Raw genomic sequence first — 27,765 nt, 5'->3', positions numbered from 1 at the left:
GCGTCTTTAATTTCCTTTCAATTAAAAGTAAATATACGCCTTTATTTTTTTCCCCCACTGTGAAATCCAAACAAGAGGAGTCAACATGAGCAGACAGGTGAGGAATATTCATTTATATCTGCCTGCCATTTTTACTTTTTTTTTTATTGTTGATGCTGATGATGTGATTCAACAGGCAACACTGTGCCTGCATGCCTTCATGCGTTCTATCAAACACACCCACGAGTTTGTGACCAAAAAAAAAAAGAAAAAAAGAAATCCTCCCTGCCAGCTTGTCTTGTTCAGAGCTGGATGGGATAGACAAACAAACACAAAACAAGCGCAACCCAACAGAAACTTTACTTCATCATTAAATGGCTGTTAATCCATGTCTCCCGTGGCTACAGTTACTTTGATCAGAGCAAAATTGTCACAAAGACGTAACTTTTTCTTTTCTTCCCATTGTCGAGTTGCTCATCATTGTAGATATTAATGCAGTGACAGCAGTATTGTTTATTGAAAACCACAACTGTCTAGTACTTTGTGAAGTAATGAGTGATAATATAAAAATAAAAAAATTAGATATTTTTGTGGTATCAGTAGACAATTTTGTCCAAGATTGACTATTAGTAATATGAGTTCAATAGTAATGGTGGTAGTACTCCCTCCGCTATTGGAATCATTGATCGTATCAAGACCACTGGATATACTGCTTCTGAACTACAACTGTTTTTGTTGGTATTATTGTAACTTTTATAGTACAATTATTGCTGCCGCTACTGAGTGGAATCCAAACACTTGATGTTTTCTATTGTCAAATTCTTGTCCACATTTGGCCTCCATCACACGAACTGCATCCAAAGTTGAAGCAGTAGTCAAAAACAACAACACTGTATTAAATTTTCTCATTTCACATCAGGAAGGACACTGGTTTACCTTAAGTAATACTGAGTGAAGGACTTGATTGAATTTCACTGATGTCGTTACGAGGTCACATTTCAGCGTGTAATATGATATAAATTTAGTTATCCCATGCCTCCTCTCTCTGTCTCTCCCTGCCCTGGACTTGGGACTCGTGTTTGTGCTTTTAAACTAGCCTGGTTCTTTGTGCCCCACATAGCATGATGGATGGTCTCATCCTTTACAAATGTTTGATTGCATCTGTCAGTAGCCAGAGGTGGCACATACATACGGGAACAATATGCATTTGTGTCAACACTGCTTGAAAACAGGCAGACACATACAAATTTCCAGACACAATCAAAGGTGTTGAATCAAACCCTGAATCTATGCAGTACAACAACTGCTGAGAGACGGACGGCCGTTATGTATGTGCATTATAAAAAGTGTGGTAATATATCTGATAATGGATGCATGCAGATGTTTCCGGATAAGTAACTGACTTAGGCTGTTCTTTATTGGGGGAATTCCACTGACTTTACGCATGAAGTCCAGTTCGCTAGTCATTGGGAAAACTACTCAGACTGTGAAAAAAAAAAAGGCTTTTAAAAAGCATTATTGATTCTGAGAAAATAACCCGGATGAAGTCGTCTGCCCTGGTAGCTCCATATCCACAACTGGAAAAAAAACATTACACTCTGAGGGCCTGGGGTTTGAAAGAGGCAAGTCAGTGAGGGACTTTCTGGTTGCATTATGGGGAATGTAGGATCCAGTGTTTTTGGAGCTTTATCCATTAAAGTCAGGAATTCTTGGCCTCAGCTGCATCAATTTTGACCCGTCTTGTTGGAGTCACCCATTTTTACGCAACATGCAATATGAAATTGTTAAAATAAGCATTCGACAAGTAACCGAACAAGCTGGCCACACCTACTTGTGATCCCAGTCACAGCAAAGTTTGAGGTTAAAGATCACAGAGATGAGGCTCAAGCTATATCATTACATTGTAGGTATCTAGAATGAATACAAATTTGTAAATACAGCTTTGACTTCAGAGTTTACAAATAACATAATCATCCCAGTTGTAATTTTTCTGTGACGAAAGCATTTTTCGGGATATGGAGATCTTTTTGGGGTGGCAGCTTATCTTTACCCCACCAATCTTTTCTCTCTGTCCCTGCCTGTCTCACTGTCTTTAAGGCGGCAGCAGTAGCTTTAGGTGAACTATGAAGTTACAGGGCTCGCTGCCTTTTCATTGGTACTCTTTTGTTGTTTTGACCCTGCACTATCTGAGGAGTTTTTGAATAACAGATCTTGGTGTCCTGGGCGGTTTTCAGGGAGGCATCATGCAAAATGAATAGAGGTGGCATATTTTATTGAAGTTTGATTTAAAGACGGTGGGGCAGAGCATGGAGGACAGAGAGAGGAAGAAAAGGCAGGAGACAAAGAGGAGAATCTTATCATAAATTATTTTGCTCATATTCAGCCCTGCCGATATATGTTGGATTGGTAAATAATGTATCACCCCAGCGCATAATTAGGACAACAACACTATTCTTTTCCCTCACTCACGCTTCGAGTTAACTATGTAGCTGTTGTTTGATTCTTTCTCCTCCTTAATGGATGTAGAGGCGACATGATTGATCTGTGAAAAAAGCTGTCTAAATGGCCTGTAAGTGCTGCTGTTGTTTTTGCTCTGTATGTGGGAACACATACACGCATCACTCCTTTTCTTAAGATTCATGTTCAGATCTAAATGATATAGGTTATCACGTGAATTCTCATTATCATTCAGACACAAAATAAGCAAAGGTAATGTGTCCTAGAACACAGTAGTTGCCCTGGTAATGTTTGTCGCAAGCGTTGTACATTGGCTTCCCAGATTCATTACAGCCCAAATGCCCTCACCATTGATTCTAACACAATGTGACAAAATGCAAAGTACTGTTAAAAGAAAGGCAGGGAAAAAAAAGACAGGGAAGAAGAGGAGGTCATTATTTAATATATGTGTCTGGATGTGTGTGTGTGTGTGTGTGTGTGTGTGTGTGTGTGTGTGTGTGTGTGTGTGTGTGTGTGTGTGTGTGTGTGTGTGTGTGTGTGTGTGTGTGTGTGTGTGTGTGTGTGTGTGTGTGTGTGTGTGTGTGTGTGTGTGTGTGTCCCTTTTTCGTCTTTCTTCAGCAGGAGATAACACCTTTTGGAAGAAATGCCTTGAAGCATTATCCCCTAGACATGATACATGGCTAATCTTCAGCTTTGAGCCATTACGCTACATTTATCTGTGACCCCCTCTCTCTTTATATCATTACAGTTGAAGTCCATAAAAGTGTGTTTAGACAAAGATGAAGGCATTACCTGCTCAGAAACCCCAAGTGCTATTAGAGGCTAGGCCCCTGCTGGTGTGCACCGGCTATTAAATATCCTTTATCTTAAACTCTCGCTCTCTCTCTCAGTGCTCAAGGTAAGCTGATATCTCACTCTGCTCTGCCTTATATTGCCATAGGCGTAATAAATACACAGATATCAATGAGCCAAGTTTGTCCCGGTCTCAAACGATTATGTAAGGCATGCCTCCCCTTTATGTAGCAGGAGTAGCAGGAGAGCTTTTATTTATTTCAATGAGAAGGTACAGACAGATATAGTTACAAAGTCAGACAGAGTGGAAGAGCATTGCATGTTATCTGCTGAACACAGGGGGCAGGCTGAACCACCCAGAACTTGGACGCACACACCCAAACGTGCACACATTTATACATGTACACTTATATCCCATTAAGAGATGTGCACAGAAATACAGATTCCAGACTGTCAGTCCTTACACTTGCACATGCATGCCATAATGACCCACACTTAACACTGAAATGTGCAATAATTATCAGATAATTTGCTTAGAATGGAAGGAACACACAGCATACTATTTCTGTAGAGGACAGATTTGATTTTTTTTTTTTTTTGTCTTGAGGACATTTGTAATATACACCAAACCTACCTAAATAATGCTGTACTCTTTGAAAAAGACATTTCTCTTCAGGTCATTAAGAACTTTAATCTTCAATCCATGTTGTTAGAAATCTAGCACACAAAAATGGGGACCAAACGTATCTGATAAAAATTAACATTAGGGCATTGTGTTTGAGAGAAGTAATATGGTGCACAGTCAATTGTTTGGTATTATGACAAAATTTTCATCTGACTTTCACAGACACCTTCACTGTGGGTGTGAAATTCTTTATGTGGATGTGTTATAAGACCTTGACAGTGTGCAGCTTTCACTAAACCATTTCAAAGTGTAAATGCACCTGACAAAAATTGAGCATCCGGTTTGTTCATTGGCTGTAAAATGACAAGTTTCTGTACCACACGAGTGGTTACTGAGTGTTTTCTTGTCAACCCTGTTAGCATAGTATGATTTCAGGTTGTCTGTTTTTTATTCTTAAAATATATTTCAGTTGCGTTAAAACAAAAACTGAAAATGAATTAAAAGATTGCTCTAGCACACATCTGTAGACAGTGACCATGGAAAACATGGGTAGAAGGGCTACTTTGATTCTACAACGCTTTAGTGCAAAGTGGGTGCTGCTGATCCCAGGTAACCAATGTTCACAGGAGAGGGAAAGAATTCCTTAGGGCACACTACTTTGTTTCAGTAAAAAGTAAAACACACAGCACTGCTTGTCACTGCTGGCCTCAACCGTTGCAAATCTCAGTTGGAAAAATAAATGTCTTTATGATTTGACATCAACATGGTTGAAGTTTGGTAAGGTTTAGGCACAAACCTGACTTTATCAGTTTTAGGGACTGTGGTTTGGGTTAAAAGTACTATTTTGTTAACATTTTGGGACTTTTGTCATCTTGGTTAAAATTATTTCAATTAATGTAGGATACTATAGTGGCCATAGTAAAGGGAACCAATGTTGACTGCTGGTTGGAAACGAGGCAAGATCAGCGGTCTCCCATGCAAACCTGCAGACTCCTCCCTTTACAGATTTGTGGCTCTATAACATTCCCCCATTCACCCCACTTCTTTCTGTGCTTCAGACAGACAACAGCTCTAATTCTGTAATGGCTCCCATAGCGAGTGTCATAACCATACGATCATTTCTGTGAAGCTATACTTATAGGTACAGCAGCGCCTTTCCGCTGAATCTCAAAGTTGTTGGAATACATCACAGAGGCAGAAGCAAAAATGTTGACTGTAGCAGTGATTTGGAGATCACCAAAGTCATTACAATTCCTCCAGAGCTTAGGACTTGAGACTTGGACTCAAGTTGGACTCAATTTTACTTGAGTTTTGAAAGCTAAAAGCTCAAGAGACTTGTCTTGGTGAACTATAAATATTGAAAAATGCAATACTGTGAATAGTTTTGCCTTTTAAAGCTCTGCCAAACTGTCATGAATAATTGATAATATAACCAGGATGTGAACATCTTCATAATGCACACCTTCCAGCTGCTGGCATCAGAATAAAATGAAGAACACCTTAAATTCAGATGAGAAAAATGTGCCTTTCTTCACAAAATGATTTAGTTCATACACGTAAATGAGTAGCGTAACAGTTTCCCATCCTCTGCAGTGTATCGCTTATTTTACTTCCTGGCCATGCAAAGGATTGTGACGCACAATTAATTTGTTCATGTGCTTGTATCTGTTTTCTTAGTTATTGAACTCTTTTCATAGTTTCTTTTTAGTTTTTGTTCAAGATTTTCTTTTTTAAAGACTTTTTGTGAAATTTCCTTTTAATTAAAACGTGAAGAATTTTGACAATAATATCTAATAAAACATTAAAAACTTACATTTCCGGTAACATACCCATCATCTGTACGTAACTTGTGTAGTAATACATTGAAAAAAATGTCTCAACATAACATACATATGAGTTACCACTGAACTGATACTGAAAAAGAAAGTTAATTTATTTAACCAAAGTGATTGAACTGAACTAACATATGTATATATTTACAACATGTCATAGACTGTCAATTGTTTATTACAAAATGAACAACCCACTTTCACCCCAGTAAAAAAAAAAAAAAACAACAACACCCCCTTTATTAAAATACTAAACTGCTTTAAGATCTCAAATTAAACAATGCACTTTCATAATCAGCTTTTTACTACTTCTACTGAAGTTGCTGCATGAACACAATGTTTTCTGCCAACAGGTATGATTATTTCACATTCATGTATTTGTTTTTGCTCTTTTCATTTAATTTTAAAGTGGAGAGAAATTAGTTTAAAAAAATGTGATACTATGTGCCGTATATATCATGGACCAATCAGGATTTAACAGTAATGTAGCAGATCAATGTAAAATGTGACAGTTAAAGTAAATTCTCAATTACAATTATTCACCTTGCTGCTTCCCTTGATTGACTCCTTTCAAGATGTGTGTATCTTTTCAGTGGCTTTATAGTTTTGACATAATGAATCGTAAAAACAGAGATTACTGTACATAGCACACCCTCTGGACAGCCTCCCCTCAAAGGCATATACACATGAACAGTGAAGGAAGTAACAGTGTGAAGAAGGACAAAGAGCTTGAGAGTTAAATTGAATTGCTCCAATTGGCATGATTGTTTAAAGAATTAATGTTATTAATGTATACAGAAAATTAAACCAAATAAACAATGAAGCTGAATTCTGTTGCTAAGTGGAGACACATCTCATTCAAGATCTTTATGTAAATTTAGTTTTGAGGTTGTTTTTTAGGGTTTTTGTTCTTAATGCCATGATACTGAAACACCAGCATTTCTATACCCACATTCAGAGTCCTTTTCACAACTTTCATTACCTCTGTGAGGGCAGTCTGAGCTAGCAGGTGGGGGAGATGGGTGTATATCTCCTAGCTATAACCCGCCGTCCCCAGAGTGTGGAGGTCAATGAGATTAACCTATAGCTCCTATTTCCTTCATTACGCACTCCAAATTACACCCACTTACAGACAAGAGAAAGAAAGAGGGAATCATATATGGGCTGATATCTATTTAAAATCTAATCCCTTTGGGTGAATTGCTCAGCCTTTCCATTTCTCTTATGTTTCTGCCTATTGCCTCCAGGCTCCGCTGTGCCATGGTGTGCTGCGGCACCATTCAGGAAGGTGCTATAACCTCACCCCTGTTCATATTAACTCTAGATTCATCTGCGCAAATATAGGAGACACTTAAGATTATAACTCCCTCTTTTCTGCTGTTATTGCTCACTTAAACATTACACACTCATAGCCTATTGCTCTGTTGGCATGAAGCTAACCACTCAACTTTCTCTTTTTATTTACTCTTGATTCCTTTGGTTGGACCTTAAGGCCCATCACCTCTTTCTAAATGAGAGACTATCAGTGTGCAGATTCCCTTGTTCTTACTCTACGCCATACATGTTTAGTGATTTTATAATTACCAGATATTTATTGACTGTAGTAAAAATAAAAATGTGGGGGCGTTTTTGAAATAATTTAGTGTATTTTCTCCTTACAGCGGAGGTTTGGGTTTGATTCTGAAGAAAGAGCAACCACACGTACATTTCACTACTATTGAGTTATTCTGTGTATGTGCCATAGCATGTGTCCATTTCACTTATCCTGCCTTTCTCCACACTGTTTGCTCTTGTTTAACCCCAAAATGAAGCTTCGAAGGGCCTATTTTAATGAGATTTCATGATTTTGTTTTTGAATGTGGCTCAGTATAATAATACTAATAATAATGTTCTTCATATTTTAACTAGCCATTGGTTAGAACATTAGATAAACATGCTATACTGCATACAAGGTCTAAAAAAACAGGACTTTGATATGCAGCTTGTGACAGTGAACACAGTTCTGACCAAATGATCTGTGCCCAGACTGCAGGTACACTGTTCAACAAAGCTGCACAACAGCAATGGCCAAAAGTCTGGAAAATGACAGCGTATACAAAACAAAGGAAAACTGCTTAGATAAAGAGGAAGTTGAAACTAACCAATGTGACAGACATTACGTATACAATGGACAGAGGGATACTGCTAGTTGTTGTGCAACTTTGTATAATCCACCTTGGTTGCAGTGCTTGGATAGATGACTCAGTTACTTCAAAGTCCTCTTTCATGAGGTGTTTACATTAATTTGTCCAAACCCTGTTGTTTAGTTAAAATGATATTTATTGAATGCATTTGAGTGTATTCAGCAGATGTGCAGAACAGCCAGAATACTGCGCTGAAGAATCAAAGTAGCTGATGGGAGGCTTTCCAGATCAAATGTTCCAAACTAGCTTCAGTCGGGAATTGTATTCTATTGGCCAGTCAAGAGATGTGAAATCTTTATATGCAAATGACAAGGTTGGAAACAAATATTGAATGGCTGTAATCTTCAGGCACTTGGGCGACCCTCATTAAAAACAGACACAATTCTGTTGTGGAAATCATTGCATTGGCCCAGGAACCCTTCCAAAAACCATTGTCTGTCAACACAGTTCATCGCTGCATCCACAAATGGGTGTTCAAACTCTCATGCAGCACCAAACAGCGGACAGAAAATATTAGCAACTAGCTAATCTCTAGCTACATTTGAAGACCAAACCTGGCCTTAAAGGCAAATATAAATTAGATGTACATTTACCATGTAATGACTACTAATATTGCCCTGTGTCTGCTGGTGTAGTAGGCAGCTGCATCGTGTTTGCCTTATTTATGGTAGGTTGTATTGTTAATGGTAGTATATGTGCCTTTCCCACTGAGAATTAATATTGCATACCCTTGCAGAACTGGTTCACAGGAAACAATTCGCACATAGCGAATGTAAACTGAAAGGCACAGTGAGCAGAGGCACATATTTCACATAATGTTTCTGTAGCATTTCTCACAGACTGACTCAAGATTGTCATGTTTTTGTCTGCAACTTCTATATTAAAACGAGTTGCAGTTACACCTAGTTACCACAGGTGTCGTCACAACTGAAATGTTAAGGATTGAAACAAGGAATATAAACAAAAGGCAAATTTGATGACAGGGAGTTCTACTGAGCTGTGGCACACTGCATGCTTTGGTTTAAATTGATAGTGTAGTTTTAATTATGTTATGCATTATCTATTTTTCTTCCCAGCTGAAAGTTTCGGGACTTATTATAAAATGTCTAAACTTTTCACTGACCACACATCTTGTCCTCCATCAGCCATTGCGTTACTTGCAGTGATTTTTCCATAGCTTTCAGTTAATTAAAGCACCTGGACCCCATGCTCTTTGGGGCCACTGATATTAAAGCTGCATCCACTTGTACTATGCATCAGACAGAGACTTTCACCAACTTCTTGTATAGTAATTATCATTAGTCATCGTCAGATTCCAAATTGGAAGCTGGCATTAAACAATAGGAAGCAATGTTCAATATTATTTTAACAGTAGCGATGATAAGCACATTTATTTGTCAGTGAACACATCTGAGGTTTATCAGTTGAAAGATGGTGTGACTGATAGAGCATCATTGTGGTGGGTGTGACGGAGTAGGCAGCAACCTGGCTCATGTAACTTCCTGGTTATGAATAGCCTCTGTGGAAAGGTCAATGCCATGACAACTCTGTGATGGATGTCACCAACGTCCAATTAAATTCTTCTAAAAAAGGCGCCTCAGAGGCTCTTGTGTGTGCTTATTAAATATAAAACAGCTAAATCAAAAGTCTGAGGGCCTTCTTCTCTGTACTTAATGTCGACTCGGACAACGAAGACATTTTTTTTATTTCTTAATTATTCATGTTTTTGATGGATGGGGTCAATAAGGGGAAGAACCCTTGTTATGAATATTTGGAGCTAAACACAAACACACATTTACAGACATTTCAAACTTTTTTCAACTCACTCTGTCTCTGGATAAATAGAACAGAGCAAAGAACAACACTCCTGTGCTTTGAGGAATGCAAATATTTGTTGCCAGGTTGCTGAAGCTTGCTTTCTCAGATCTCTTCTTCTCACTTGGTTCCCCTCTCTTAAGCACACACCCATGCACTCATGCACAGACACAAGCTACTTTGAGGAAACTGCTACAGACAGTGAAGTCATGAATAAGAGGATGCAAGTTTTTACTTGTGTATTATTTGGCCCTTTGAAATTTCCGGTACATCCACATGTGCACATGTACTCTATATGCGTGTAGGAACACACATGCACTCACACTCGAAACAGCTATTCAGCCACAGTTTCCTTCCTCAAGTCCAACAATAAAAGTTCTCTCACTTTTCAAGCCTACCTTTGGTTGAACTTATGCTTCTTTTTCCCCCCCATGTCTTGTGTATCCACTCTGAAATTATAGATGGGGATAATAATAATAATGTCATTTTGTACCGGAATCTTAGTCATTACCTGCAGTAAAGTGCTTCTAATTGATACCACCAGAGAGATAATGATTACAATGCCCTCCAGGAACATATTATTGCAATATTAACCTTTGTATATACTTTTATGTAGACGACTGTGCCACATTAAGGGATCTCTAAATCTTACTTGTGCGCTGTAATGCCATTACAAAAGAATGGATACTCGAAGGTGTGCCCTTTTCCTGATTAAGTGTGTCCAGGGGTTTGCAGCCATCTCCAGGAAATGGATGACATGGAAGTGCAATTTCCATCATCTTTCTCTTATCTTACTGGTTAAAGCTTTCTTCCTTACATCCCTTTGTAACTGTGCACTAGTAGTAACCTTTTCTTATCCCTCTGTGTGTGTGCATGAGCATCCAGGTAGTTTTATATGTTTCTAATGGGCCATTAAATAGGTGTTTGCATGTCATTGCATTAATCGTCACGTGTCTGACTGATGTATGTGAGTGCCTCTGCCTGAGTGTGTGTATATTTTTGTACATGTAGCCAACATTTGACCAGCACAAAGCACAGCTTCTGTGCCACAGTTAGCTGGAATACCCCCTGAAACAGGACAGCATATCCAAAGAAGTGTATACATATATATTGTATACATACGTTCAAATGAAAACGCACAAACAGTTGTACTCATTCGACAATCACTCAAGTTCCAGTTTACATCCACACCTGTCCAGACTCATTTGATTTATGTGTGAAGACCATTTGTATGTATGTGTGGACAATGCTTCAAAATTGGATGTTGCTGTGAAGAAGCTACAAATTCTAAAATGATTTCTCACACTTGTCTTCAGGCCAACAGCGAAGAACACCTATACAATCACCACCGTTTTAAGATGTGGTGCCCAAGATTACCAAGTCACCAATTTAGCCCTCGACCAGATGTGAAATATAGTCATCTCTTCTCTTCCTAAGTTATGGCGTTGAATAATGGCCAGAAAAGTGTTTTTTGCAGAAACATGATACCATAGTGAACTAGAACTTTGACCTTTACAATATAAAAGGTCGTGACTTTATCCTTTGTCTATTTGACATTTGTGTGAAATTCTAGAATAATCAGCATCTTATTATTTATTAGTTATGACCACAAATGTGTTTTGCAAGGTCACAGTGATTTTCGACCACCAAATCATAATCAGTCCGTCCTTTAATCCAAGTGAACATTAGTACCAAATGTGAAGAAAGTCCCTCACCATGTTCCTGGGGTATCACATTGCCAAGAAACAGACAGCTGTGAGGTCACTGTGACCTTGACCTTTAACCCCTAAAATCTGACCAATTCATCCTCAGGACCAAGTGACCATTTCTGACAAATTTAAATAAATTCCATCAAGGCATTCATTAGATATCACATTCAAGAGAAAGGGGAGGCACAGTGGTGCAATGGTTAGCATTGTCGCCTCACAGCAAAAAGGTTCCAGGTTCAAATCGGGCCTCGCTGTGTGGAGCTTGCATGTTCTCCCCGTGCCTGCGTGGGTTCTCTCCGGGAACTCCAGCTTCCTCCCACCATCCAAAGTGGTCTCAGGTTAATTGGTGATTCTACAAAATGCCCTTAGGTGTGAATGAGAGCGTAAATGGTCTTTGTTTCCATCTGTCTCTGCAGTATGTGGCCCTGTGATGGACTGGCGACTTGTCCAGGTGTACCCTGCTCCAGCCCCCCCGTGACCCTGTTCAGGATAAAGGGGGTATAGATAATGGGTGGATGGATGGGTTCAAGAGAAAGGGCATATGTATGGACAACCTTCAGCTGTCGCAGGTGTGAAAGCATAACAAGTAAAGTAGCAGTTACACACTGGGACCAGAGGTTTGACAATTCTTAGATGCCACAGATGTCCATTTTGTTCAGAACAATTGTCTTAACATTTTAATCAAAATTAAACTTCAAATGAAATGTAATATTTGCAGTCGTCACACAATGCAGTAAAATTAAATGCGATATAGGCAGTAGGGTGGCACAGTGGTGCATTGTCGCCTCACAGTGAAAAGGTTCTGGGTTCGGATCAGTTTCCGTCTGTCTCTATGTGTTGGCCCTGTGATAGACTGGCAACCTGTCCAGGGTGTGCCCTGCCTTCACCCAAAGTGAGCTGGGATAGGCTCCGGCCCCCCATAACACTGTCCAGGATAAAGCGGGTATAGATAATGGATGGATGGATGGATGGATAGGCAGTAGTGTTCCAGGCAAAACACAAGGGACCAACAAAATACTTATATAGACCACTGATTATAGCTCTAGGCTTTGTCAATTCCTAGAAATGCCCCTGTTTAACATGAAATTATGATACTGTCAAGCCTTTACTTCATGGATGCGATATGACTATTTTGTACATACCTTAAGTTGCCTGTTTTGGAGTTTCGCACCAAATTACAGTTCGCTAAAAATCATGACACAATCTCTGTCTTAGTTAAAACTCACATGTATAGAATTAAATAATTAAGTGTAAAGGTGATAAACACCAAAGTAGTCTATGTGTTTTAAGAAGGAGATTTTTTACTAATATAAGCATTAAATATACTATATGACACGTGCATTTTGAACATGCACATTAAACAGTGGTGAGTAATTCTACTGGAGTAACATACTGGGAAACAATGTTGTTGTTTGTACTACTAAGGAGACTGACTTTTAGTAAGAAAGGATCCAAAGCTCATGTGTAATGTGAAAGTGATGAACCCACAGATAATTATACCCAGCTGTGCTGTTCCACTCAGCTCTAAAGAGCAGTTTAGCATTTTCCAGCTAACAGTTTTGACTTTAATACCCACAACTTCACTGTTTTGAATTCACCACTATTGGGCATTGTTTCCAAAGGCTAAAAATGAATTGGCTCGTAACTGGCACTGTACATGACATGTCCAGGTTGTGCACTGCCTCTATTAAGCTGGATAAGCTAAAGCCCCACTGTGACCCCCGTGCAGGATAACCTGGCTGAGATAATGAATGCATGGAACGCAACTATACATTTGATGGTCACATTGCGTAGATCTCATCAGTGTTTTGGACAGTAATAACAAATATTTACAAAAAACACTTGAAATGAACTTTACAGAGTCCTGCTAACTTTATTCCGTTTTCGTATCAAATAAGTCATTTACTTAGTTTATGATGTTTGGTTAAAGAAACTTGTTTTCACTGTTTGCTACATGCTTCGGCCTTATTTTGTCCAAGCAAAGATTGTCTAATAAACCCGCAACAGGTTTTCTTTGACATTTGCGGGGTCATGCACCATGAATTTCTCCCCTATGTCAAATTCTACAGCTGTACATTGTGAAGCCGCTGAGGGAGAATGCTGTTCTGAACTGTAGTGTGATGCAATTGAGTTCTCCAACATGACAGCGGATCTGCTCGCAGAGCGTTAAAGTTGTGCCATTTGTTGGCGCAGAACAACACAAAACTCCACACCCCCCAGTATTTACCAGATTTGGTTACCTTCGACTTCTTTCCGTTTCCCAAAATGTGATGTGCGCTCTCTGCTTAAATGTATGATGTGCACGTACCAGTGGTCACAAAACTGTTTTAGACAGGTGCTGATGTTGACCAAGAGATGTAACTTGATACACTCACTCACAAAAATAATTGCCTCGTCCTGCTGCCTGTGCAATACTGTGCTTTTCTCTGTTCATGCACAACAGAAACAGTCTCCGTACCTGATCGCACCTCGCATGGATTCTTGATCTGCTTTGGATCCATTTGGGTCCTCTGGACTTTTTCATGAGGACCTTGACTGTATGGCTTTTACAATACTGTCTGAGCACTACTGCTCTTTTTTCTTCATTACCACCCTGTGCTATTGAGCCAATAAAAGTGACATGGACAAGGGTAGAAAAGGTCTATTTGCTGTGTTGATAGTAAACACTGCTGGACAAATGGTACAGCCACTGCTATCTTGAGTGAGCGAATGTACCTGTTTCTTATTTCCAAGACTAGAAGATGGCCTGGAAAGATAGACAGCTGGCCAAGAATTTTTTTGTGTATAGTTTTCATCTCAGAGTTGTAACACGAGGCTCACTTGTCCTTGACAGCTTGTTACAAATAACCCACATAATTCCCACAGGCTCAGAGATAATTCACTGATAATTTAAGGCACTGGTACTGTGTTGCATTTTCCCCTCACACACAAAAATCAGCACATTCTTTTGTTATTTTTTCATTGTTTTCCTGACGCTCCAGAGCTGACACGAGTTACCATCTCTTTTCTTCTGGGTAACGGGAGACTGTTGCTGAAGTGTACACAGAGGTTAGTGTGACTGAGCTCTTTTGTGGTGTGGCAGGACTGTGCACTTTATCTGCTGTTTAGCTTCTCTTTTCAGCGCAGAGTCACATTATCTGCTGATTTAAGGAAGTGCGGCTGAATCAGGTCAAAGAGGTGCTGGCAATTGTCAGCAAGGTGAAAAAGGCCTGAAGCACGAACGTTCATTGACAAAGTTTTGAAAAAAAAGGAAGCTAAATTTACTTCAACACTGAAACTATTTTTATAACAATAATCAGTCCTTTGTGTGAATGTAGCTATGAATATTCTCTTTTAATTCAATTTCTCAGGAGCTACAGTATAGTGGGGTATTTTTGTGCTGGGGCACCATAAAGAGATTACATTTAGTGGTAGTCTTCCCATCAGGGAGTTAATGTAATCCTACAGCATTAGAGAAAAGGAGACACGGAGGAGGAGGAATGGACAAAAAGAAGTGGAGAGATGAGGATAGAAAAGGAAAGGAAAGGAAAGGAAAGGAAAGGAAAGGAAAGGAAAGGAAAGGAAAGGAAAGGAAAGGAAAGGAAAGGAAAGGAAAGGAAAGGAAAGGAAAGGAAAGGAAAGGAAAGGAAAGGAAAGGAAAGGAAAGGAAAGGAGAATATGGAAGAACATGGGGAGAAGAGTAATCACGTGTGTCCGGCGGAGGTCACCACTGGTCTGCAGGTTCTAATTATGTGCTAATAGCCACTGAGGAGGTCATTTGGAGCCATTAGCCAGCGCCTGTAGGTAGTTAACGGCCCACAGCATAACCCAGCCTCCTTAATGTTCCCTACGAGGCCGTTACCACTCTGTCACCAGCCAGCTAGCTGCCTCGTTAGTGCGATTAGAAACCAATTGATAGGTAATAGTAAAATATGATAGCACTCTATCCAGGAAACATGGACTTTAGTGGAAAGGTGAGAGGACAAAAGACAGTGAGTTGTAGTGCATGAGAGTGTCTCTCCACTCTGGTGGGATAAAGCAGAATATCCACGAAAGCTTAGAGCAACTGACTGATATACTTTTTTAAATGATGAGTAAAATCTGAAACTACTCTAAGATCTGCCAATGAACAAGAATGTTTAAATATCGTCACCGTGTATTAGTTGGTGTGTGTGTGTGTGTGTGTGTGTGTGTGTGTGTGTGTGTGTGTGTGTGTGTGTGTGTGTGTGTGTGTGTGTGTGTGTGTGTGTGTGTGTGTGTGTGTGTGTGTGTGTGTGTGTGTGTGTGTGTGGTTATAAGTAAGGAGGTACAGTAAATCATCTTTGACAAGTTTCCAGTTTGATATTACATAATTTTGGCATTGATTGGTTTTACTTTTCAGGAAGACAGCAACACACATTTACACAAATGTACATAAGTACTGATTAGTCCCAGTTTGAGCCTCTCTTGTGTTAACACTCCATTCAAGACATAGGGCTGACCATCAAGTTTCATAAAAACACAAATACTTACTGATCTGTAGAAAAAATAAATAAACTTCTGTGGGAATTCATGGAATCTTCAGAGACTCTAAAACAGAAAAAAAAAAACTAGTCTGTTGCAAAGCAGAAGAGATTTAACACTTGTCAGCTTGCAGCTATTTCCTGCAAACCTGGGAAAAAATGACAAACATTTGCGATCAAATTTATTCAACCTCCTTAACCTGCAAGACATCATAATGTTTCAAGAAACATGAATGAAACCAGAGCGATTAAATCCTTGGTAAATAATAAAGTTAAATAATGCATAACTGAGTGATGTTTGGGAACATAATGTTGAGCTTACTAATTGTACTGAAGATGTTTTTCTCCAAAAAGATAGATAAGCAAAATTATTCAAACTGAAAGGCCAATATTTAAGAATATCCGATTATGGTTATGACCTATAATAAAAGGCCCTTAACTCTTTAAATGTTGATCGACCTGCAGTGGTCAGGAAGTCTTCTTTGTTGAGTGATGATACTAAGAAGGAACGTTTGGGATCCATGGATCAGCAGTATGTGTGGCATTTGAAGGGCAAGGCCTATATGAGAGAACAAGAACAGTCCAGTTCAGCAGGGAATCACGTCTGACCTGTTGTGTTTTTTTTTTTTTTGCTGCAGTAAATTGTACACTTGACTATGTGACTGTCAACTTCAATCCTTTGAAATACCAAGCCAGTTTGAAAGAATTGAAGATTTTAAACTGATGATAGTGGTACAGGAAATGTCAGAGGATAACAAAAGTGATAGTAATTCACCCTGAACATGAAGCAATACTTCCAATAGCTGTTTAAGTATTTATTTTAAAACCACAAATGTGAACCTCATAGTGGCACGAAAGGAAAAATCCCCAAACCCATTAGGATGTATCATCTGGGAACCATAAATATCTGCTATAATTTTTGTGGTAATCCATTCGGTAGATGTTAAGAAACTTCTCAAAGTTCTACTTTTCTGGTGGGACCAGATGGGAAACCACTGGCGGTGGCACCCAGCTGTCAACATCTCTGCTCCAACAGTACATTCATCTTTTTATCATTTCATGATAACCGGTATCACGGAAGTTACATGAATGACACATTTTCATTGCAATTCATCTAACAGTTCTCAAGACATTTGACTAAAAGCCCAAAATGTCAACTACAGGGTGAACAAAGGCAAAAGTCAGAGGGTCACTAAAGCTAACAGGATTTGTCCTGTGGAGACAGTGAATTTCACCTCAATATACATTTTTCAGACTGGACGACTGGTGGATTGACCAACACAAATTTGCCATGTATAAAGCCACGCATGGCATGAATGTATAAAATAGATAAATGATACAAGTTGTATTTTACAGAGCATAAAAGCAGAAAAGAAAAAGCTTGTGTCTCTGAACGGCACCTGCTTGTGGCAAACCTGTAAGGCTTGCCCGGCCTGTGAGTTACCTTTCACACGCTGCACAGCTGCTGCTCAATTGCGCATGTGTGTGTATACACACCGGCTGCGTGTCAGTGTGTACTACGGCTGCAGGTCCTACTATTGAATATGTGAGTTTCTTTTTAATAAAAATCATCAGTGTTGAATTTTTGAGGTCCAAGTAACGAGTTGTTACCAAAAAGCAGGCATGTAATTTTTGTTTGCCCTCGTTCATAGCGAGACACAGACACACACAGGCACCGACCTACACAGAGGAGTGACACAGGAGAGAGGGAGAAGAGAGCAGTGGGGACAGCCCCACCCTTCACCTGGTAAAGTGTTGTCATGATATAATTATAGCCTGCACTGTGTTTTTGCTATGATTATACAGTGCATGTGATCACAGATCGTTTCCCTGTCAATTTTAGCTGGGAATGGCGGGCGACTTGTGTGGAAAAAAAAAGGCGTAGATTCTATTGTACAAATGATGCACCGCACACGCAAGACACGCATCTGATGCAGGCAGTGTGCCTGCTGTAATTCGTTAATGTGGACGCCGAAATGAAATGACGCCACACAGCAACAGGTAATGCACACGCCACGCAGGCACTGTGTTCCAGGCCTAAGGTTTTATGGCAGCTGTCTTTGGCATAATCTCCAGCAGCACTGTGAATTGTTGGACAGCACATTTTTAGCCTGACAAACCAATCAGAGCCAATAAACAGAATGAACAACGGTATAACATCAAAGACACTCCTATTTTGTGTCTGTACAACTCTATAAGTACATGAGAGCATTTAGATAAAACTGACCTGCAAACACACAATCATTCAGTACAGACAATCTAGAACACATCAGGGTGGAAGTATCTAAAGAAAAAGAAGCCTAAGAATTCCAGGGAGTAAAAACAAGGTTGAAAAGTCTTTCAAACAACCCAAAAGGGGCCAACAGGTAGACCCGTAACACAAGAGGAGGGTTAGTAAAATGTTTGATTTTTGTTCATGTTGTACAGACAGAGAAAAAATATGTGTCTACAAGATGAGTCTTGTTGCTTTTGGGGGGTTCTGGAATAAAAATTCAGAGCAGTGGTGAACGTCGTTAAACAACCTTTCAATTTTTGCAGAGGTTATATTTTAGGTGGGAATTTTCAGTGCTTAAAGCTGTGACCTGAATTGAAAGGCACAAACTGGGGCTAAGTAAAGATACACGAATACATAGAAATCGAATCAGTATCAAAACAAGGGTATTCGACCTACTATGCAGAACATCGTTCTTAATCAATTAGAGTCAGATGTTTTCATTTAAATATATTTTATTTGAGCACTGTGCAGACATTGATTCATATGATTTAAATTAAAATCACACTGGTTATTGGTCAAACGCAGTATACTTCCTGCCCCTCCACATTCATCAAGCCCGGACAAGTTTGGTCTTGAGTATATGCTCTCCTGGCAAATAAAGAAATACAGCGTTCACTGAAGAATCACAGATTTGTCTGTGATGAAATCTCCCGGCTGGGCTCTAAATATTTGCCTGTGCCGTATTTGTGCAAGCGTTTCATTAACGATCAGAGCTGACAAACATGCACACTCATTGACCCCAGTCATCAGGGAGAGCCTGAGACAGTAGTGTGTATTTAGTGTGTATTTGTTGAAAATGTAAATGCCTCACATAAGGAATTGATGTCACCAGCAGAAGAGACGATTGCAGTGGAAATGAATCTGGTGTGGTAAATATTTTCCATAGCCAGAGCTCCTGGCTGTTATTTAAGGCCCTGTCAGAACTTGAAAGTGTAATTGATACTAATTCTAAAGTTTAAATTTTAAAGTTTACAGTCACTGAGGGTTCAGAGCCTCAGATTGTTTAAAATTGCACTCACTCCCTTTTCATTATAGCAGGATAGTCTGAAAACATTTGTTCATCAAAGGGTTGCTACAAATTAGACTTTGAGAAACTCAATTTGAAGTAAAGAAAAGCATTTATTTTCCTCTGTGGGAATCCAAACTCTTGTCTGTGTTTGCATTTAAATATAAACTGGGCACAATATCTGGCTTTAAAGATGCATGCAGTCTCCATGCAGATTCAAACATGGACACACACACTGCACTTGCCATTATGCACATACTCATTCTCATCTACATAATTTGGGAGTTCCCTCTAAACCAGTACAGTCAACAGCATGAAAACCTTGCTATCATATTGCACCCATGCTCTTACATTGTTGTTGAAATTATCAATAAGGCCTCTGGAGATGATGAGGAACAGGAGGGCATGTTGTAAAGCTGGGCTTGGTAAGGGGTAAGAGAGACAGAGAGAGTCAGATAGAGATGGCCAGAGCAGTGGAATAACATCTTAATCTATCTGAGAAGTGAACAGTGGCCGGTCTGTTTTTGGAGCACGCTGTCTTGGATGACTCCCAAGCAGAGGGGCAGGGAGCGGAGCCATCTTCAGCTGCTAGTCACTAACATGGCAGTAATAAGGCAGTGATGACCCTCCCAGGACTGCCGGCCAACACTCCCTCTGCCTCCTTTCCCTTCAGCACAAACACACACACACACAAAAACGCAGGCTGTGCAATTGAGCAAATAGTGCAGTACAGCACCAAACTTCTCTCTGCGATATATTGTCTTCCCTGCTTGGTTACCAATTTCATTTATTTTAAATGAAACCTATTACTTCGCTGAAAAGCACAGCAAGATTGTCAGTAGATTAAAATGTGGGCCACTGTGTGTTGCGTTACAGTATAGACCCAAATTTGGACCACATTTTTTTTTAAACAAGAATCCCCACATTGAAATGTGTTACATTCATTTATTTAATGAAGTATAGTCACTGAGAGCAACATACTAATGGGACCAGTTGTCATTGATTTTAAGACCTGATGCAAATGAGGTTGTAAAACAGTACTTAGGGCTGACAAAAATAAATGCTATGCTGTTGCACCTGTTGCATGAACAAACTAAAGCACTGCCCTGTCTGACTTTACAATGACCATTACTCACATACAGTACTTAATAAAAAATAATAATGATAAAATCATACTTGTTTCTTATGTTTAATATTGCATTTTAAAGGAGTTCAGAATTTAGCCTAAGGATGAGGTGTTATTAACATGTTAAGTGGCTGAAAAGTTGCTAAGTTGCCTGAAAATCCAAATCAATTGAATTATTTTGTCTAAAAATTATGCTGAAAACTACTTTTATCTCCATAGTTAATATAAAGGTGGGTTCAGTCTCCTGTCAGTGGTCACTTGGCATTAATATAATTTATACAATCATAACCACTGAAGTATATTTTCTTAAAATTAATTTAGATTGCATGATCTTAAACACCCATATCCTTGTTAAAATGAATAATTTCATACTGCAATGTTAAGATGACATACAGTATGTTATGATTTGGTGCTTTATAAATGAAACGGAATTGAATGTAACTACTTACACTGCATGCAGTTGATTTAAGCCACTGGATTCCATTTCAGCCTGTATAATATACACCTGGTAAACAGTTTTGTGTGGCTCCTTGCAACTATATGGTGGTGTGCCTGTGAGAGTACAACACCCAGTACTATGTATTGTTAGAAATTTGCATGCTTAAGTCCATATGGCAACTTCCTTTTGACCTGCTTTCCCATCCCCGATGAATTGTCAAGGCTGTCAGCCGATAAAGAATCACTTGACTTGCTACAACAAGTTCAAAAGGAGCTGATGACGCGCTGTTGATCCATGGAGAATCGGTAAAAGAAACACCCCTACTGCTTGCTGCTATCACTCCCATAGAGATAGCCATATTATTGATGGGTAATGGTTATGCTAATTTCTTTAGGGGAGGAAAACTTTTTTATGTTGGAAAATGCTCCAAAAATGAAGAAAAGAAAAAAAGGATTTCATACGCATCAGACTGAATTCCATATAATCATTTAAAGGAACAGCATGGGAATCTGATTTTCATAGTGCATAATGAATGTAGAGTATCTCTTAAAGAGAAAGATAGGCTATGCTTTGACTGAGAAGGAAAAGAAAGACGACATTTAGGCTGTCTATTAATTTCTCACAGAACACACAGGCAGACAAACTGACTCACCAGTGTGAAAGTATCTTTTAAAAGACAACATAAATATCTGTCATAAATAGTTATCAATATTTAATATCAAAATTTGAAAGAAAAATCTGACAGTTCACCTGAAACCAACTTATATCTTAATATGCCTGATAATAATTACATGTACAAATAAGTAAAACATGATTAAATATTTTGTTAGAACAAAAACGTCTGTCCTGATTAAAAAGTTATATAAACAGGCTGCAGTAAATCCTTTAATGTATTCATAATAATATTGATTTTAATATGCGGTAAGGTGCGGATTATTTTTCCCACAGATGGAGTGTCATGTGCTCTATGTCAGGGTGACCATTTAGGCTGCGTGTATCTGCCCCTCTCTCTTTCTGACACATACAGCATGGCACAAACAGCACGGAGCGGATCATGAGAGCGCTGTGTGTGTGTGTGTGTGTGTGTGTGTGTTATGGTGTGCGGTGTGGAACTGGGTTACGCACAGGGCGGCTATGAATATGACCCCGAGATATTCCATTGTGGGCCCATGTCCGGTTCTGCGGACATTTGATAGCATCTCAGTCAGAGGCATTAATGTGTCTCTCGGTTCGACATTTTGAATAATCGAGGCTGTCTGCCGTCATCCCGCCACTAGCTGTCAGCAGCACCGTCTGTCTGTCTGTCTTATCACACTCCTCTACTCATGCACTTACATTATAGAAAACAAGCTGTCCGTGCAAGAGAGCACTTGATACGTTTTATTATTACCAAACCGTTCCCATAATTACCTCATAATCATTATATAATCCTTTAACAAAGCATCTATTGAAGCCCTGTCTTTTGTCAACGCTGGGACACTGAATCTATAATTGCATTATTCAGTCTCTTCCACCCCCCTATAGAAGCATAATATATCAAAACCATCATGCAAGGAAGGTTTTAGTGCACGAAAAAAGTTGAGCCTATGCAGGACATCTTTCTGTCGAGTTTTTTTTAAGGTTTGCAAAAAGTTGTGCCAACTTCAAGTTGAGGGCTCCTGTTAGAAATACCCCCCATCCAAAAAAAAAAAAAAAAAAAAAAAGGAAAGAAAGAAAGTATTAGTTTCTTTTGCAGACAGTGGGCGCTTTCAAAAGTCTTCCAAAACGTCTATAGAAATTCATTCATTCGCATTCATTCACTGGACTAGTCGCATTATTAATATATCATATTTTCTAATAATTATGTTCATACCCATTGCGCTTTCAGGCACTAAGAAAAAAAAATCGTTAAAACACTGAGGAAAAAAAAAAGGCAAAAGCGAGTCCCCGAGGAGCGGTTTTGCGTTTGTATGCATGGGGATTGGCAGCACAACGAGGCTTATTTACATTAAATACGCCACAAGGTTACAGTGCAGATAGATGAGCGTCATTTTTATCACTCATTACTTCTTTTAAGCGGTGACTGACGCTCAGGACGCAGAGGAGGAAACACTCATTTATCCTGGAGTTTCTAAGGCGAGGAGAAGAGGAGAAAGAATCGAAACAGTTTCTTGAAAGGTAAGAAATTCTACTTTTTAGAGTAATTTGGTGACCTGAGTATCTTTACACGGATGGGTGTTATCCCAGTCAAATTTTAGCGCTCGGTGCCTGGGCTGGCTGTGCCTGGATGGTTATGTACAGAGGGCAAGATTTTTTTTTTTTAAAAATAAAAGAGTGTTTATGGGCAGTTCAAGGTCAGAAACATACTAATGTGGTTATGAATCGTTTTTTTCTTTTGCAACGATACCTGGGGAAATGTAACGACAAGGGGTTTATTCCTTTAAACGAGGTTCTGATCACCGCTGGGCTCATCAACTGCTCTTTATCCCCGTCAACGGCGAATACCGCAAGACCAGTCGGCTCTGCTTTCTACAATGGAGTGCCTTTTTAACGGTACAATGCATTTCACCCACCAGATAGGGGGAGTCCAAGCTGAAAGATGAAGGGAAATGCTGATGCTTGGCGATCGGCATCAATGCAAACGTTTACTGTTAGCAGACCGAGGGGCACAGAAAGAGAGAGTCAAGTCATAAAGCCACATTTTTCATTTCAAACTCAGGATGCGCGGCAGGGAGCAGTTGTAGAGAGGATCGAGGAGTGGACAATCTTTAACAGGTCCTAAGCGCACTTTTCAACACCCCCGTCATCCGACAAGAATATGATCCGGTCAAATCATATGGACATGCCTCATTCAATGAACACTATTTCTTACAACGCATCGTTTACACGCAGGAGTTAGCCGGCGCTTCGCCAAATTTAAAAGGTAAGAAGTGTGGAGCTCATAGTAGCAAGAGGGATCTTAGCGAGGACTTGGAGTGTTTTACTCACTGGGAAGTCAGTTTTGGGAAGGATTGGGGTTGTTTGTGTGGGAGCATCGCAGCGGGGGTCCCTGATGTCGCCCCAATCATGATTAGAAAATAACAGTCAATTATCCGTAGCGAGTGACGATCGTAAAAAACGGAGACAAAACACCAGCTGGGACCAAGAGACGGGCTGCCGTGTCCGACACCTTGCAACGCGTAAAAAAAACAAACCAAAAAAACACGATTTTAATTCCAGTAGAAAATACATTATACCATGTTTTGTTGATCGTTGCATGTATCACTGTGTAACACTGCGTGTGCGTAAAGGGCGTTCGGGCGCACGGCTTTGCAATATTGTACACAGCCTACAGATCCGCGATACAGTCTGAGACTTTTAGAGAAGTCCAGCCGTGTTGCCGTTGCACGGAAAACTTTTTACCGATACGCGAACTCTGGCTGAAAGAATGCAGGATGGTGATTAAAGTTTACCGGTGCGTTTGCCACCACGTGTCAAAACTTGTGAGATGGAAGAAGAGCCGGTGAGACCTGCCATTTTGTGCAGTGATCGACCTCTCTTATGAATAAGCAGCCTCTGCATTATGCTTTGAGGAGACGTTTTGATGGCATTCAGACGAGGGGGGTAAATGTCATATGTGGAGACTAACGCGCATATTAGCAGCTGTGAAATTGACATTTTGGGGAACCGCTGTCACTTTTGATCGGGATGATGCAGGGGTTAGGAGGGTTTTTTTCTGTTTTTTTTTTAGAAAGGGTGAAAAGTTAAAGGGAATCGTAAAGGGCTACAGGAGACTGATAGGCATCCCTTACTGTGTAAATACAAATGACGGAGCTTCTATTTTTCCATGCGGTGGAAGAGGTCCGTGTGTGTGTGTGTGTGTGTGTGTGTGTGTGTGTGACATGTCATTACATTAGTGCTCTCTGGAGTTTACCAGTTATCAGTGGGTAGCCTATTTATTTTTAGAGTATTTATTTTTAGGATATTCACAATTTCTAGCAGGCAGAACCTCTTTAAGTTTGTTAAAAGACCTTTAACCGGTTGCTGAATTCACACATAGAGACTCACATGCCAAAATGTGTGCTCATATGAACGGGAAGTATTGTATTAAAAAATGATAAAATAATACATTCAATTATAAGTGGCACCAGGGATGATCTCGGTTTGTAATCCCATCTAAAGCCCCTGTCACTGTCCTTCTTCGGTGGGGAGGACCCTTTCTTGGAAGTTGAGTTGACCCCTGAGTGATCTGACCTGGGATATCCACCCACTTCCAACAGCTACCAGCGCTGCACAATGACTGTGAAGACACATGCCATCTTTCTTAAAATACTCAAGAATGTCTATCACGTTGTGTCCTACTGTTTCTCTAACCTTTCCTAAAGTTGTCGTGAGCCAAAAAAAAGTTGCTTCTTCCTCAGATTCATTGTGCAAGGAAAACGAATAAATAGATGTACTGTGTGAGTTGAGATGCTGTCATTGTGTAATGGTATGCACAGGGCGGATATTATGTCTGAAATAGTGTCTGGGCGTAAACCCCTTTTGTCAGCTCCTTTCAATCCCTTATTGGCGAAGAAATATCAAATGGATAACTGTCCCGGCTCCTCTGACAGTACAGGCAGCTTCACAGACCTGTTTGCCCTTTATTGCACTTCTCTGTGCTGCTACAAGTTGAAATGTTGTCATTCTTTTCGAATGAAATATTTGGGAAGAGACGCTGTGTTTAAGAAAAGGCCTTGCTTTGTCGACTTGTCTGTTAGAGGAATTTATGTAGAGAGAGAATTTTGTGTCAAGGCCTCAGTGGTTTGTGTTAACAATTTATTTAATATTCATTCAGCCTGAGTCTAATTTTTGCACTCATCCTAGTGAATTTACATTTCAGTATTATATACTTTTCTAATTAATTATCCAATTAATTATACTTGTTGTTGTTAAATAATTCTTATAAATTATGCAAGCATTATTTATCTTTATTTCATAGCAAATCAAATAGATAAATTCATGTTTAAATGATATTTTGGAGTCAGTGAGATGTATCACAGCAAAATACCACACAAAGAGTACAAGAAATTTTATATTTTCGTGCGGTGCAACTGTCTGACGGACGGAGCTCCGAATCTGTTCTTCAGAGCCAGTGTGTAGCGGTTGCCATTGATCTCGTATTAGTTGCTTTCCCACCTGTGCCTGTGTCAGCGTTGCTAAGGGAGTCATGGGCCGTGACTGACTGCACCGATACACATCTCTCAGCTGCAAACGAGGGAGAAGGGAGTGATGAGAGAGACGGGGGGAGACAGAAAAAGAGAGAACATGCCATGCAAAGGAAGGTATCAAATCAGTCTCTTTTCACCAGGCTGTCAGTCAGTCAGTCAGCCCCTCGGTTCACCTTGGAGTAGACCCACTCGACTGAAGCCGCTGTGTTGTCAGTTCGACACATGGCAAATTATTTGCACGTTGACATGTACACAATCTGATTTTTGAAAAAGGAAAGAAAAAACAATATTGAAAATCACACACTCGTTTAACAAATGCGCATAAAGAAGGCAGCACATGAGCAGACACCCCAGTGTCCTCTTGAAAACATACAAACCCATAGTGAAGTGGCTGCACAAATTACATAATTTAGCAGCATAGAAAATATATGTGTATAATCAATTGGACAACTGTATTCTGCGATATAAGCATCCACAACATAGTGCAGTCCATAGTCAGACTGTCAGCCTCACTGTGGCTTCTTGATCCCCTGCTCATGTAATTATGGGTAGAGGGCTCCAGCTGTACAGACTGCAGGGCCAGGGTTCCCAGTCCTCTGGGATCAGGGCAGTGGTGGGCAGGCAAGATCAGGCCAACTCTGCGCATAAGCCAGCTATCAATTGATAAGTGCGGTCATTGAGAAAGCAACCACCCACCTCCTTTCTGTTACCTACTAGGGGATGGCTGTCAATACTGCCTGTTATTTCTTCATTTTCATTCTGTTTCTGGTGTCTTGCTCATTCTGTCAATATGGCAAGGTGGCAGTGTAAATGTATTCCAGTGTGTTTGTGTACGTATGTGTGTGTGTGTGTCTCCCATTGAGCGAAAGGAGGATGCTAAAGGGACTGTAACACGCAGGCGTTAGGCTGGGTTGAGCCTTGTAGCCCCATGACCTTGATCTAAAGAGTTCAAGTCAGAGAAGGGAGAATGTTGTCGAGCTGGGCTCGCAGTTGCCGTGTGAGGCTAAAATGACAAGCGCGCGCACACACACACACACACACACACACACACACACACACACACACACACACACACACACACACACACACACACACACACACACACACACACACACACACACACACAATCAAACATGATAAGTGAAGTCAAGATGAAATTGCTCTGACCAAAAACATCACACGCTAGATTACACACATTAGACAGAAATCTCAAACAATAAGATTTTTATCCCATTTGTTTGAATTTTTGACAGTGAAAATGTTAACTGATTTTTATTTTCTCCACTGGCAGCCTACAGAATGTGATGCCAAACTTTTATAAGGAACTGGAATTATGATTTATTCCAGTGTTCTGATAAAAATGAAGGGGACATCAATTACGTTTAAGAATGTTTGTGCCACTGACCTTTGTTTATAATAAGGCCTTTTTAGAATGTTGTTGTGGAATGAGTTTGCTGTGAAGGAATTTTGTGAAGCACTAATGAATGTTGATGTCTGAAAGCCTGTAATGTTTGAGCTATTTCTTCATCAACAGTAAATTTAATATATTGTTGTTTTTTTTTGTAGTGTGACCAAAATAAAAATGACTGTAAGAGTGTAGAAGGAATTGCTTTACCTCTAGCTCCGTTACTTAATATTAAAAGCAATTTGAAATATGGAAGATGCCATTAGCTTGAAATATATATGCCATCATTTTAAATCTAGCTGTATGAGTAATCAGACATATTGAATCATTGTTTAAATGAGAGTTAATGTACAGTTTTCCTGTCGTGTGAATGTGTGGTGTATTGCGCTGGGTAATATGTTCAATCTGAGTGTGAGTGTGTGCGTTTCCTGGTTTGTTCTTTGCCCGGAGAGCTTGATAAGAACTGGGGGGGAGCT

At 39.8% G+C, this 27,765-nt stretch overlaps 1 protein-coding gene across 8 annotated transcripts in view; it reads left to right on the top strand.

Moving 5' to 3' along the window:
- The first annotated feature begins 22,501 nt into the window (after positions 1-22,501).
- Positions 22,502-27,765, top strand: part of znf536 (zinc finger protein 536) — a 198,033-nt gene continuing 192,769 nt past the window's right edge. For 6 of the 8 annotated variants that reach the window (XM_069709846.1, XM_069709847.1, XM_069709845.1 and 3 more), the window contains exon 1: positions 22,502-22,873. The gene's annotated coding sequence lies outside the window, so the exon portion shown is untranslated. Of the gene's footprint in view, positions 22,874-23,245; positions 23,619-27,765 lie in introns of those variants that run through there. The other 2 variants (XM_069709841.1, XM_069709844.1) reach the window with 1 other exon arrangement.

This window comes from Brachyistius frenatus, unplaced genomic scaffold (assembly GCF_029030835.1).
Source record: "Brachyistius frenatus isolate BFR_SWC_R1_liver_20210118 unplaced genomic scaffold, ASM2903083v1 Contig_86, whole genome shotgun sequence".
Lineage (NCBI taxonomy): Eukaryota > Metazoa > Chordata > Actinopteri > Embiotocidae > Brachyistius > Brachyistius frenatus.
The sequence above is the reverse complement of the archived record's forward strand: the minus strand, read 5'-3'. Positions and strand labels throughout refer to the sequence as shown.